This window comes from Oncorhynchus nerka, linkage group LG23 (assembly GCF_034236695.1).
Source record: "Oncorhynchus nerka isolate Pitt River linkage group LG23, Oner_Uvic_2.0, whole genome shotgun sequence".
Lineage (NCBI taxonomy): Eukaryota > Metazoa > Chordata > Actinopteri > Salmoniformes > Salmonidae > Oncorhynchus > Oncorhynchus nerka.
In genome coordinates, this window is record NC_088418.1 from 48533905 (window position 1) to 48546005 (window position 12101).

Consider the following 12101-nt stretch of genomic DNA (forward strand, 5'->3'; position numbering starts at 1 on the left):
CACCCAGTAAGACTAGCTTTCGCCATTGGCGTAGGCTAATGGGGATCCTAATAAATCTAAACCCGAATAAATCTAAAACTTTGATCCACTGCCACATTGACTCTGTACCTTAAGAGCATTATACGCCACAGGCCTCCTTTATTTTACCATCTGTCTAGGGCTCTTCCATCCTCGGTCTCCCTGCTCCATTCTTCAGTGCAGTGCGTTCTTATCTAATCATGTGTGTGTCCCCGTTGGTTAAGTTTCAGGGCCAAGAGTTTGCTTGACAGAGGGTCCCAAGAAAACATGTGCCACTGGGAGCTTCCTTCCTAGAAGCTGGTATCGCCATTGACCTCTTCATCTGAAGATTGCAGCTTATATCTCAGCCACCAGAGAGGGGAAAAGAGGAAGAGGGGGGAGAGAGAAGAAGGGAGAGAGAGAGTCTGCAGAGAGACAGCACTCGGTGTCCCAGGTGGGATTATACAGCATTCTTCTCCCTGGAGGAAATACCTGATTTTGCGCATCTGATCTGGGTTCAGTCATGCTGGAACACATACTCACTACATCACAACTCCTCTCCTTCCTCACTCTCTCATCTATATTCCTCCTCCCATCTTCGCTTCTTCTCATACTCCCCCTGCCCTCACACTCTCACTCCATCTGTACCCCCCTTCCTCAATCTCACATCATTTATGTCCCTCTCTCTCTCTCTCCTCCTCCCTCACTCTACGTCTACTCCTTCTCACCATCACTCTCTCACTCACAGTGGCAGTCATGCTGGTGGGTTTTGTTGAAGGGACCCTTGGGACGGGCTGATGACTCACGGAGAGAGACCACTCATCTACGTCACCATGGGCCATCAGCTGTGCTTACTGATGCTAATTGTGTCTGGCCGTCTGTCCCTCTGTCTGTCGGTCCTGTCGATCAGTTAGGAGCCTGTTCTGGGATTGCTTATTGATCACATTATCTTCCTGCGTCACTCAGTACCTCACAGACCTGCTGTGTACTGGGGGAAGGAGGGGAGAGGTGAGTGTGACGGTGACTAAGGGAAGGCGGAGAGGAGACGAAAGAGTGGGAAGAGGTGTGAGAGGAAGAAGGGGTGAGGTCAGGGAGAGGGAAAGGGGATGTGAAGGGTGAGGTATAGGGGAGAGGTTGGTATGACGAAGGGAGAAGGAGGAGGAGAGGCTGTGGGAGGGAGGAGTGGGTAGACCACACGTTAGGAGCATGTGGATCTAGGTAAAGCATCTGTTGGGTCAGAGGAGACATTAAACTCAGAGCCTGAACATCAGATCGTAATCATCTGTCTGGGGGGATTTACAGTTTGAAAACTTACCAACCTACAGGCCCATTAAACTTGAATGATTCTCAATCAATGCTCTGAATTAGTATAGAGTCAATACCGTACAACAGGCTGCCAGAGGTGGAACATTGACAGGCTATTTTACTACAGTATCAATCTAATTTACACTACAGAATTCAACAAGACATTTGCGTGCAAAGTGATTTTCCTGACCTTGCCTGCCAGTTAAAATGACCTGTACGAGTGTATTTCATTTCTTTGTTACATTTTCTCTGAGAACTGCAACGTACGTAGTAGGCAGAAATTAGAGGGCAGCTTCCAATTGGCTCATTCATCCCCCCTCCTCTCCTCTGTAAATATTCCCCAGGCCGTTGCTGTAAATGTAAAATAAGGGGGGGGGGGAATCTAAATTAATTTCAAAACATATCCAGGAAAAACACACCATAAAATAAAATAAACCATTACAATTCCTTCAAAATGTGAAATATGGGCTCGTGCCCACATTAACGTTGTAAAGTTGGAGGCCACCCTGAACCAGGCATATTTGGGCAAGTGGGCACCTTTTTCCATCTGGGAAGGTTTTTATGACAGGGGTTATTGCTCTGCAGATTAATTGAACAGAACCAGACAAATCACTGGCTCTTAGTGCTCCGTGAGAACCGCGATGAACCACAGACAGAGGTCAGATCAATGGACACAGACGGACTGACTGACAGACAGACAGACAGACAGACAGACAGACAGACAGACAGACAGACAGACAGACAGACAGACAGACACAGAGGCAGGTTAAAAGTCTGCTGTTTGGCACTACTCCCATGGATGTCTGATTTGGAGCTACCGTGTTAGAAAGAGGCCTGGATTGACACTCTACAGACAGAAAACAAAGTCATACACAGAGAATAGGACAAACCCCTTTTAAGCAAGGAACACTCGTCTAGACAAGACACACAGGAACATTTGAAGTATACTGTACACTAAAACAGACATGTCAAAGTATGAAAGCTGGGTGAGATAGTATTACAAATGTTGATGGAAATACACTGCAGGTGTATCACTCTCTGACACTGACCTGCCTCTCTATCCCCCTCTAGACCATGACTCATGTTGTTGCTTCCTGTGAGTGCGTGTGAGTGACATCAGTCTTGTGTGTGTGTGTGTGTGTGTGTGTGTGTGTGTGTGTGTGTGTGTGTGTGTGTGTGTGTGTGTGTGTGTGTGTGTGTGTGTGTGTGTGTGCTTGCGTGTGTGTGTGTGTGTGGGTCTGGAAGCCCTCTGTCCCTGTCCAGTCCCCTGGGGCAGGTACAGTCCCTGTGGCAGGGCTACTGAGAGGGGCAGAGAGGGGCTGATGAGGGGCTGTGATTGGCTTAGAGCAGGTCTAATGGTCTGGCTATTGAGGAGCTACATTAACCATCTCACCCCTTGCCTGGACACACCACTGATTACATTGGGAGCGGTAATAGGGACGTGTCTGGTGTCCTAAATCACTTCCATCAGGATGAGCAGACACCCAAGCAGCAGGAATCAGTGGTCTACAGGGACGAGCACACTGACAAACAGTCATTATCTCAGCTCCAGATACGGATACATCAGTCTAAACTTAGTCCTAGGATAGACTTTGTGCCCTCTGGTTCAAAAAGTGGTTTCTGTTTTCATCAGATTTGATTTGGGATTCATTTCCATGACAATGCTGAAAAACACCTAAAGTAGACAGACTCCCTCTGGTCCTATATAAATCAACTACATATCCTATGGTTCCGCACTCTCCCTAGCAGCCTGCGTCATCAACACCAGTCCCACTGTGCATCAGATGCAAATAATTACCCTCCTGAACTCAGAAACGCAAAGAATGAGGTTGGACTGCGTAGTCGGCCCAATCTGCTGCGGTGCACCACATACATACGTCAATGGATCATTTCTCACTTTCTCACAGAACAGTCTGAATCACTGTAAAAACATCCGTACACAGACCAAATGAAAAACACGGATACATCTAAACGTAATGTAAGGTGAGAGGAAGGGGGAGCAATGGACTCCACAATAACCACCGGTTAAACATTTTAGAACACCTTCTCATTCGAGAGTTTTTCTTTGTTTTTGCTGTTTTCTACATTGTAGAATAATAGTGAAGACATCAAAACTATGAAATAGCACACGTGGAATCATGTATGTTGAGAGAATGCCAAGAGTGTGCAAAGCTGTTATCAAGGCAAAGGGTGGCTTATTTGAAGAATCTCAAATATAAAATATATTTTGTTTAACACTTTTTTGGTTACTACATGATTCCATATGTGTTAGTTCAAAGTTTTGATGTCTTCACTGTTATTCTACAATGTAGAAAATAGTAAAAATAAAGAAAAACTCTGGAATGAGTAGCTGTGTTCAAACTTTTGACTGGTTCTGTATTTATTTATACTCCGGACTCTGACATTGCTCGTTCTGATAAGTCTTTATTTGATTTGTTTTACTTTTAGATTAAGTGAATGTTGTTATTGTATCGCCAGACATTGCTGCACTGTTGGAGTTGAAAACATAAGAATTTCACTGCACCTGCAATAACATATGCAGAACTGTGTGTGTGACCAATACATTTTGATTTGATTTTGTGCACAATTACATTACAAGTCATCACAGTGCTGTGGTGGTGGCCCAAGTGTGAGTAGGACCTATGCATTCTATGTGAGTGTTACGTGTCTTTGTGCATGCGTTGGCGTGTGCGTGTATAGATGTATGTACATTTTGCATCAAAGCTGGATGCCTGAGGTCAACAGTCTATATTTCATACATTGCGTGTCTCACTGCATGCATTCAATTGTATCTAGCATGTAATATGTATGTACAGTGGGGCAAAAAAGTATTTGGTCAGCCACCAATTGTTCTCCCACTTAAAAAGATGAAAGAGGCCTGTAAATGTTCATCATAGGTACACTTCAACTATGACAGACCACCATAATTGGCTAATTAATTAATTAAAAATCCTACAATGTGATTTTCTGGATTTTTTTTCTCATTTTGTCTGTCATAGTTGAAGTGTATCTATGATGAAAATTACAGGCCTCTCTCATCATTTTAAGTGGGAGAACTTGCACAATTGGTGGCTGACTAAATACTTTTTTGCCCCACTGTATGTGTTAGAGTTTTGCCATTTGAAAAAGGCCCTGTTCTTCCATCTAAGAGAAATTCAAGGTCTGATATACATTGGCCCTGAATCGGGGTTATTTTCATAGGAAACGCCAGACTGGAGATGAGAATCATGATGCGTGGTTTCCGCAACGTGCACCCCTTCACTTCGTTTGCCAAGCCGCATTAAGAGGCAATCCAATGGCTTCATGCATCCAATGGCTTTATGCACACACACACACACACACACACACACACACACACACACACACACACACACACACACACACACACACACACAGTTCCTTCCACTGGTTCCCTCTAAGTGGAGCGTTTCCCGTGCTAATGGCAAGCCAGTCTTACGTGACTGGTGTCGTGTACCTCTTTACTGCCATTACTGTCAGAGAGCATCACATCACGTGCGTCACGGCTCGCGAAAGCGGCATCCTCCGTGACGTGCGATCCCCTTTCACCGCCCAATGATTGATGTGGTGTGTGGCGTGAACGTCAGTTGAGTCATTAACTTCTCATGCGAAGTGAAGATTGAGACACCGGAACTCCATTTACTTTAATATCCCTACTGTAGGCCTATGTGATTGCATGCTTCCATCTCTGAGAAGAATGGATGAAAATCTATTCCATAATGTAGGCCCTCATTTCCTTTTGCTGCAAAATATTATAGAATCATATAATACTATGAATTATCAAAATCAGAATATTCATCAGCAGATGAATAAAATATCTCCAAACTCCATAGTACAATATCATCCAGCATACTTACTATTGAAATTATAACAGTAGAAGCACCCATAAGGGTTGTATGGGTGATTCTGACTGTACTTTTTGTAGTGTGCTCGTGTTTTATGAAGAACACAGCACCAGTGAAGTTGACATCTGTTTTTGCCGACGTGGAGGGGAGGAAATATCCTTGATTATCTAAATAAACACAGAGCACCCTAATGTTCAGAGGAAGAATGGCTCTTGGACAATTTGTGCAGGATTGGAAGTGTCAACATTTTAACTGGGGGCGTGTGGGTCTCGGTGGAACAGCCAGAGTTTAGCCAGGCATTATACAAACACTCTGCCTCTGTTTTCTTAGATCGCTGGAGAGGAGAGAGAGAGGAGGGAGAGGGATGGAGGGAGGGAGAAACAGAAGGGGATTGAGAGAGAGAGAGAGAGAGAGAGAGAGAGAGAGAGAGAGAGAGAGAGAGAGAGAGAGAGAGAGAGAGAGAGAGAGAGAGAGAGAGAGAGAGAGAGAGAGAGAGAGAGAGAGAGAGAGGAGAGAGAGAGAGAGAGAGAGAGAGAGAGAGAGAGAGAGAGAGAGAGAGAGAGAGAGAGAGAGAGAGAGAGAGAGAGAGAGAGAGAGAGCTGGGGGGAGAGTGCAAGAGGTAGAGAGAGAGGGAGAGAGAGGAGAAGGGAGATGGAGAGAAAGAGAGAGAGATAATTCACCCAACCCTGGGTGAACTCATTCAGCTTTCTAACAGTCCTGAGAGAAGCTTAATAAGACACAGCTGGAAGCTAAACACACACACACACACAACTAATCAAAACAGAATTTCTGCACAATCACTGTGCAGTGTTCATGGTCGTATCTAAATGGTACTGTACACACATCTCATGCTATGGAAAACTGTATTCATAAGGCAATGACCAATCCATGTTTCATATGGCAGGTTGATGTGCACAAAATCAATCCGTGTCTATAACCTAGTGGTTAGAGTATTGGGCCAATAACCCAAAGGTCGCTAGTTTGAATCCCCGAGCTGACAAGGTGAACAATCTGTCCATGTGCCCTTAAGCAAGGCCCTTAACCCTAATTGCTCCAGCGTCGCCGTTGATAATGGCTGACACTGGCTATGACCCCACTCTCCAAGGGTGTCTCAGGGAGAGTTGGGATATGAAAACAACACATTTCCAATTCCCATGTGAAATAGGACAAATATAAGCACCCACCAAAATGATTCTTATTATAGCAGCATACTGGTCTGAGAGATGGAGAATAAAATGATACACTAGATTAAATGATTAGATCATCGTTACATGGATGAAACAACAGGCATATAATCATCTCTGCTAATATGCTTTCACTCAGACAGCGGGTGAGCACCCAGAAGGTCAAGCAGCCCAAGCCATTCATGGAAAGTGTTCAGGCTTCCTGGAAACTGTGTGTACATTAGAGGTCTTCTCGGATCCAAAAAGTTGGACCCATTACGAAATGGACCCAGCACTTTCCTCTCCGGATCCTACCTGAATAAACACTTTAAAAAATATATGGAAACCCGATCTGAACGAATCAGACGACTACCAGACCTGGTCCTGTAAAGACCGGGTCGGGTCCTATCCGAGTGAGGGAAGCAGCAGAAAAGTTTTTTTGGAGCTACCTTTTTAACTGAAGCTGTTAATGCAAAAGCAGAGGGAGAGGGAAACACAGGAGCTCTAGCAGAATGCAGGGGAGGGGCCGTGTGGTGTGTGTGAGTGGCGCAAGATGCAGGCATCGGGGAGGAGGGAGAGCAACAAGCTTTCACAGTCTCACCGCAGAATCAGATGTCCAAACCCTTATGCATAAAAGTCACATTTCCAAGGTTAAATTTAGGCATGAATTCTGAATGGTCAAGTTAAGGGTTCAAGTTTGGGATAGGGTTAAAAACATATATATAAAATGAGTGCCTTGCACTGGAATTGGACATGCAACCATCGGAGCTCACAGCTTACGCCCATCCACCATTCCCGTCGACAACACCTTAGCAAAGCTCAAGCATGCTTGATGGTAATAGTGCTCACTGTTGCCCCTAGTGGCTGGTTTTGATGGCATCTCCTGACCTCCTGCTAGGTTAGTTATCATCCAATCTGATAACATAGTACCAATAGAGGCGTCAGGTAGCCTAGTGTTTAGAGCGTTGGGCAAGAAACTAAAAGGTTGCTTTATTCAATCCTGGAGCTGACAAGGTAAAAATATGTTGTTCTGCACCTGAACAAGGCAGTTAACCTACTGTTCCCTGGTAGGCTGTCATTGTAATTATGATTTTTTTCTTAACTGACTTGCCTAGTTAAATAATGGTTCAGTATTGACTGTAACAAACTGAAAAGAGAAGCTAGTTAAGTTACTGTAGCTGGGTTGGCTAATTGAGGCTACATATGCTGCACTTTCCCCTGTCCTACAAAATTACAACAACTCTATAGAGTATTATCAGCCTACCTGTTGGCTCTTGGTGGTTGAAACATCCTTCTCATTTAACTTTTAATTCTCTCATTTGAATTCCATCTTCCATTGATCTAACTTGCTTGCCACGACACACACAGAGCCAGAGGATAGTGGTGCTTTGATGACTCGTGATTGTCCGACAACTAAAAGCTACACATAGTACTCTCGCGAAAAGCCTGAGCAGCAGCATGAGTCGCGTTCAGGACTGTATGGGTCCTTACCAGCAAATCAGACCCGTGACAAACAAATCCGATCCGACCCGGCTCCGAGGGTCGGGTAATCTGGTTCAGGTGTACACCGACTTCCCTGACCACCATTACGGCTCTCCTGGACCTCTCCATGTAATAGTACTTTCTCTCTCTCTAGATGCCATTACGGGTCTACCCCTGCTCTCTCTCCCTGCTGTGACCAGCCAACCCAAGGAGGGTTTCTCCACATGTCAACACAGCAGGAAACTCCATCATGTGTGTGTGTGTGTGTGTGTGTGTGTGTGTGTGTGACCCCTGCAGGATTGGCTCTAATGGCACTAATGGAGGTTCTGTGTTGTGGTGCTTAGACCATAGACGCAGCCTGTCTTTTCCCCCCCAGGGGCCTGTTTGTTGAGTGTTACATCTCAGAGCTTAGACTTCAGAGTCAGAGTGTTGTCCTCAGGGGGCACAAGAACAGCACAACCACAAGAGACATGTCGGTGAAAAGATTTGAGCAGACCTGTATATACAGTACACATAAAACTGGGTAAAAGTGTAATTCACATCATGAGCTCAAGTGGGGAAGAAGATTATTTTTCCTGTATATTTTACATACAGTATATTAATGAATGAACATCCAGTTGTCTATTGTTTTCATTGAAATGAAGGTTCACAAAAAGACAAGTAATATCTAGTAAACTCAACAAAAATATTATATGACAATCTGAAGCTTGAAATAGGATTATTCTGAGAACCTAAACTGAACCATACTAAAAATAAGGTTTTTAGAATATGTAGCAAATCTATTACAAATAAAGAAGTATTAGCAGTGATTACAGCCTCAAGTCTTTTTGGGTATGACACTACAAGCTTGGCACAACTGTATTTGGGGAGTTTCTCATATTATTATCTGCAGATCCTCTTAAGCTCTGTCAGGTTGGATGAGGAGCGTTGCTGCACAGAGATGTTCAATCGGGTTCATGTCCGGGCTCTGGCTGGGCCACTCAAGGACATTTTGAGACTTGTACCGAAGCCACTCCTGCGCTGTCTTGGCTGTGTGTTTAGGGTTGTTGTCGTCCTGCTGGAAGGGTGAACCTTCGGCCCCATTCTGAGCTACTGAGAGCTCTGTAGCAGGTTTTCATCAAGGATCTTTCTGTATTTTGCGCCGTTCATCTTTCCCTCAATCCTGACCATGGCACCAGAGGAGATGGCTGCCATTTTAAGGTCTGCTAACCAATTGTGCTATTGTGTGTGTTTTTTTGCGTTATTTGTAACTTATTTTGTACATAATGTTTCTAGATTTCAGGACACCAATTACTCACCTCGTACTGGACAAAGATTTCTCTATTAATAATGAGTCGGGCGCAAAGGATTTACTTCAGACACCCGACAAGACCCAAATCCCTGTGATTCGCATGAGAAAGAGAAGGCGATATAGGGGATGTAGGTTGGGGTGTCTTGTAAGGATCCGACAGCGAGTGGGTAATCTGCCTCTACCATCAGTCCTATTAGCCAATGTACAATCATTGGATAACAAAATAGACAAACTACGATCACAAATATCTTACCAACTTGACGTAAAAAACGGTTATATCTTGTGTTTCAGTGAGTCGTGGTTGAACGACGACATGAATAACATACAGCTGGAGAGGTTTACGCTGCATCGGCAAGATAGAACAGCCAACTCCGGTAAAACAAGGGGTGGTGGTCTGTGTATATTTGTAAACAACAGCTGGTGCACAAAATCTAATAGTAAGTCTCGCCTGAAGTAGAGTATCACATGATAAGCTGTAGACCACACTATTTACCAAGAGAGTTTTCATCAATATTCTTTTTCAAACCGATATTGGCACTAAAACTGCACTCAATGATCTGTATACGGCCATAAGCAAACAGAAAAACGCTCATCCAGAGGTGGTGCTCCTAGTGGCCGGGGACTTTAATGCAGGGAAACTTAAATCCGTTTTGCCTCATTTCTGCCAGCATGTTAAATGTGCAACCAGAGGAAAATAACTCTAGACCACCTTTACTCCACACACAGAGACGCATACAAAGCTCTCCCTCACACTCCATTTTGCAAATCTGACCATAATTCTACCCTCCTGATTCCTGCTTACAAGCAAAAACTAAAGCAGGAAGGACCAGTGATTCGGTCAATAAAGAAGTTGTCAGATGAAAAAGATGGTAAGCTACAGGACTTTTTGCAAGCACAGACTGGATTATGTTCTGGGATTCCTCCGATGGCATTGAGGAGTACACCACATCAGTCACTGGCTTCATCAAAAAGTGCATCGATGATGTCGACCCCACAGTGACTGTACGTACATACCCCATCCAAAAGCCATGGATTACAGGCAACATCTGCACTGAGCTAAAGGGTAGAGCTGCCGCTTTGAAGGAGCGAGACTCAAAAGCTAACCCAAAAGCTTATAAGAAATCCCACTATGCCCTCTGACTAACAATCAAACAGGCAAAGCGTCATTACAGGACTAAGGTAGAATCGTACTACACTGGCTCCGACGCTTGTCTGATGTGGCAGGGCTTGCAAACTATTACAGCCTACAAAGGGAAGCACAGCCGCGAACTACCCAGTGACACGAGCTTACCAGACGAGCTAAATTACTTCTATGCTCTTTTTGAAGCAAGCAACACTGAAGCATGCATTAGAGCATTACCTGTTCAGGATGACAGTGTGATCACGCTCTCTGTAGCTGATGTGAATAACACCTTTAAACAGTTCAATATTCACAAGGCCACAGGGCCAGACGGATAACCAGGACGTGCACTCCAAGCATGTGTTGACCAACTAGGAAGTGTCTTTACTGACATTTTCAACATGTCCCTGACTGAGTCTGCAATACCAACATGTTTCAAGCAGACCACCATAGTCCCTATGCCCAGCAACACTAAGGTAACCTTTCTAAATGACTACCGACCTGTAGAACTCATGTCCGTAGCCATGAAGTGCTTTGAAAGGCTGGTCATGGCTCGCATCAACCCTAGACCCACTCCAATTTGCATACCACCCAAACAGATCCACAGATGATGCAATCTCTAATGCACTCCACACTGCCCTTTACCACCTGGACAAAAGGAACACCTATGTGAGAATGCTATTGATTGACTACAGCTCAGAGCTCAGCATCATAGTGCCCTTAAAACTCATCACTAAGCTATGGACCCTGGAACTGAACACCTCCCTCTGCAACTGGATCCCGGACTTCCTGACGGGCTGCCCCCAGGTGATAAGGGTGGGTGCCAACCCATTTGCCACACTGATCCTCAACTGGGGGCCCAGTGGTGCGTGCTCAGTCCCCTCCTGTACTCTCTGTTTACCTATGACTGTATGGCCAGGCACGACTCCAACACCATCATTAAGTTTGCCGATGACACAACAGTGGTAGGCCTGATCACCGACAACAATAAGACATCCTATAGGGAGGAGATCAGAGACCTGGCCGTGTAGTGCCAGGATAACAACCTCTCCCTCAACGTGATCAAGGCAAAGGAGATGATTGTGGACTAGATGAAAAGGAGAACCGAGCACACCCCCATTCTCATCAACAGGGCTGTAGTGGAGCAGGTTGAGAGCTTCAAGTTCCCTCGTGTCCACATCACCAATAACCTATCATGGTCCAAAAACACCAAGAACATTGTGAAGAGGGCACGACAAAGCCTATTCCCCCTCAGGAGACTGAAAATATGTGGCATGGGTCCTCAGATCCTTAAAAAGTTATACAGCTGCACCATCAAGAACATCCTGACTTGTATGGCAACTGGTATGGCAACTGCTCAGCCTCCGACCGCAAGGCACTACAGAGGGTAGTGCGTACGGCCCAGTACATCACTGGGGCCAAGGTTCCTGCCATCCAGGACCTCTATCCCAGGCGGTGTCAGAGGAAGGCCCTAAACATTGTCTAAGACTCCAGCCACCCTAGTCATAGACTGTTCTCTCTGCTACCGCACAGCAAGTGGTACCGGAGCGCCAAGAAGTCCAAGAGGCTTCTGAACAGCTTCTAACCCCAAGCCATAAGACTCCTGAACAGCTAATCAAATGGCTACCCAGACTATTTGCATTGTCCCCCCCCCCTCTTTTACATTGCTGCTACTCAATTACCTCGACTAACCTATGCCCCCGCACATTTACTCTGTACCAATACCCCCTGTATATAGCCTCGCTACTGTTATTTTACTACTGCTCTTTAATATATATATTTTTTTTAATTAAATTGATTTAACACTTGTTTTTTCTTAAAACTGCATTGTTGGTTAAGGGCTTGTAAGTAAGCATTTCACCTGTTGTATTCGGGCGCAT

General features: G+C 44.9%; 1 protein-coding gene across 1 annotated transcript in view; it reads right to left on the bottom strand.

The window, feature by feature from the left end:
- Window positions 1-12101, bottom strand: part of LOC115106978 (cGMP-inhibited 3',5'-cyclic phosphodiesterase 3A-like) — an 89280-nt gene that overhangs the window by 59267 nt on the left and 17912 nt on the right. The window lies entirely within an intron of this gene.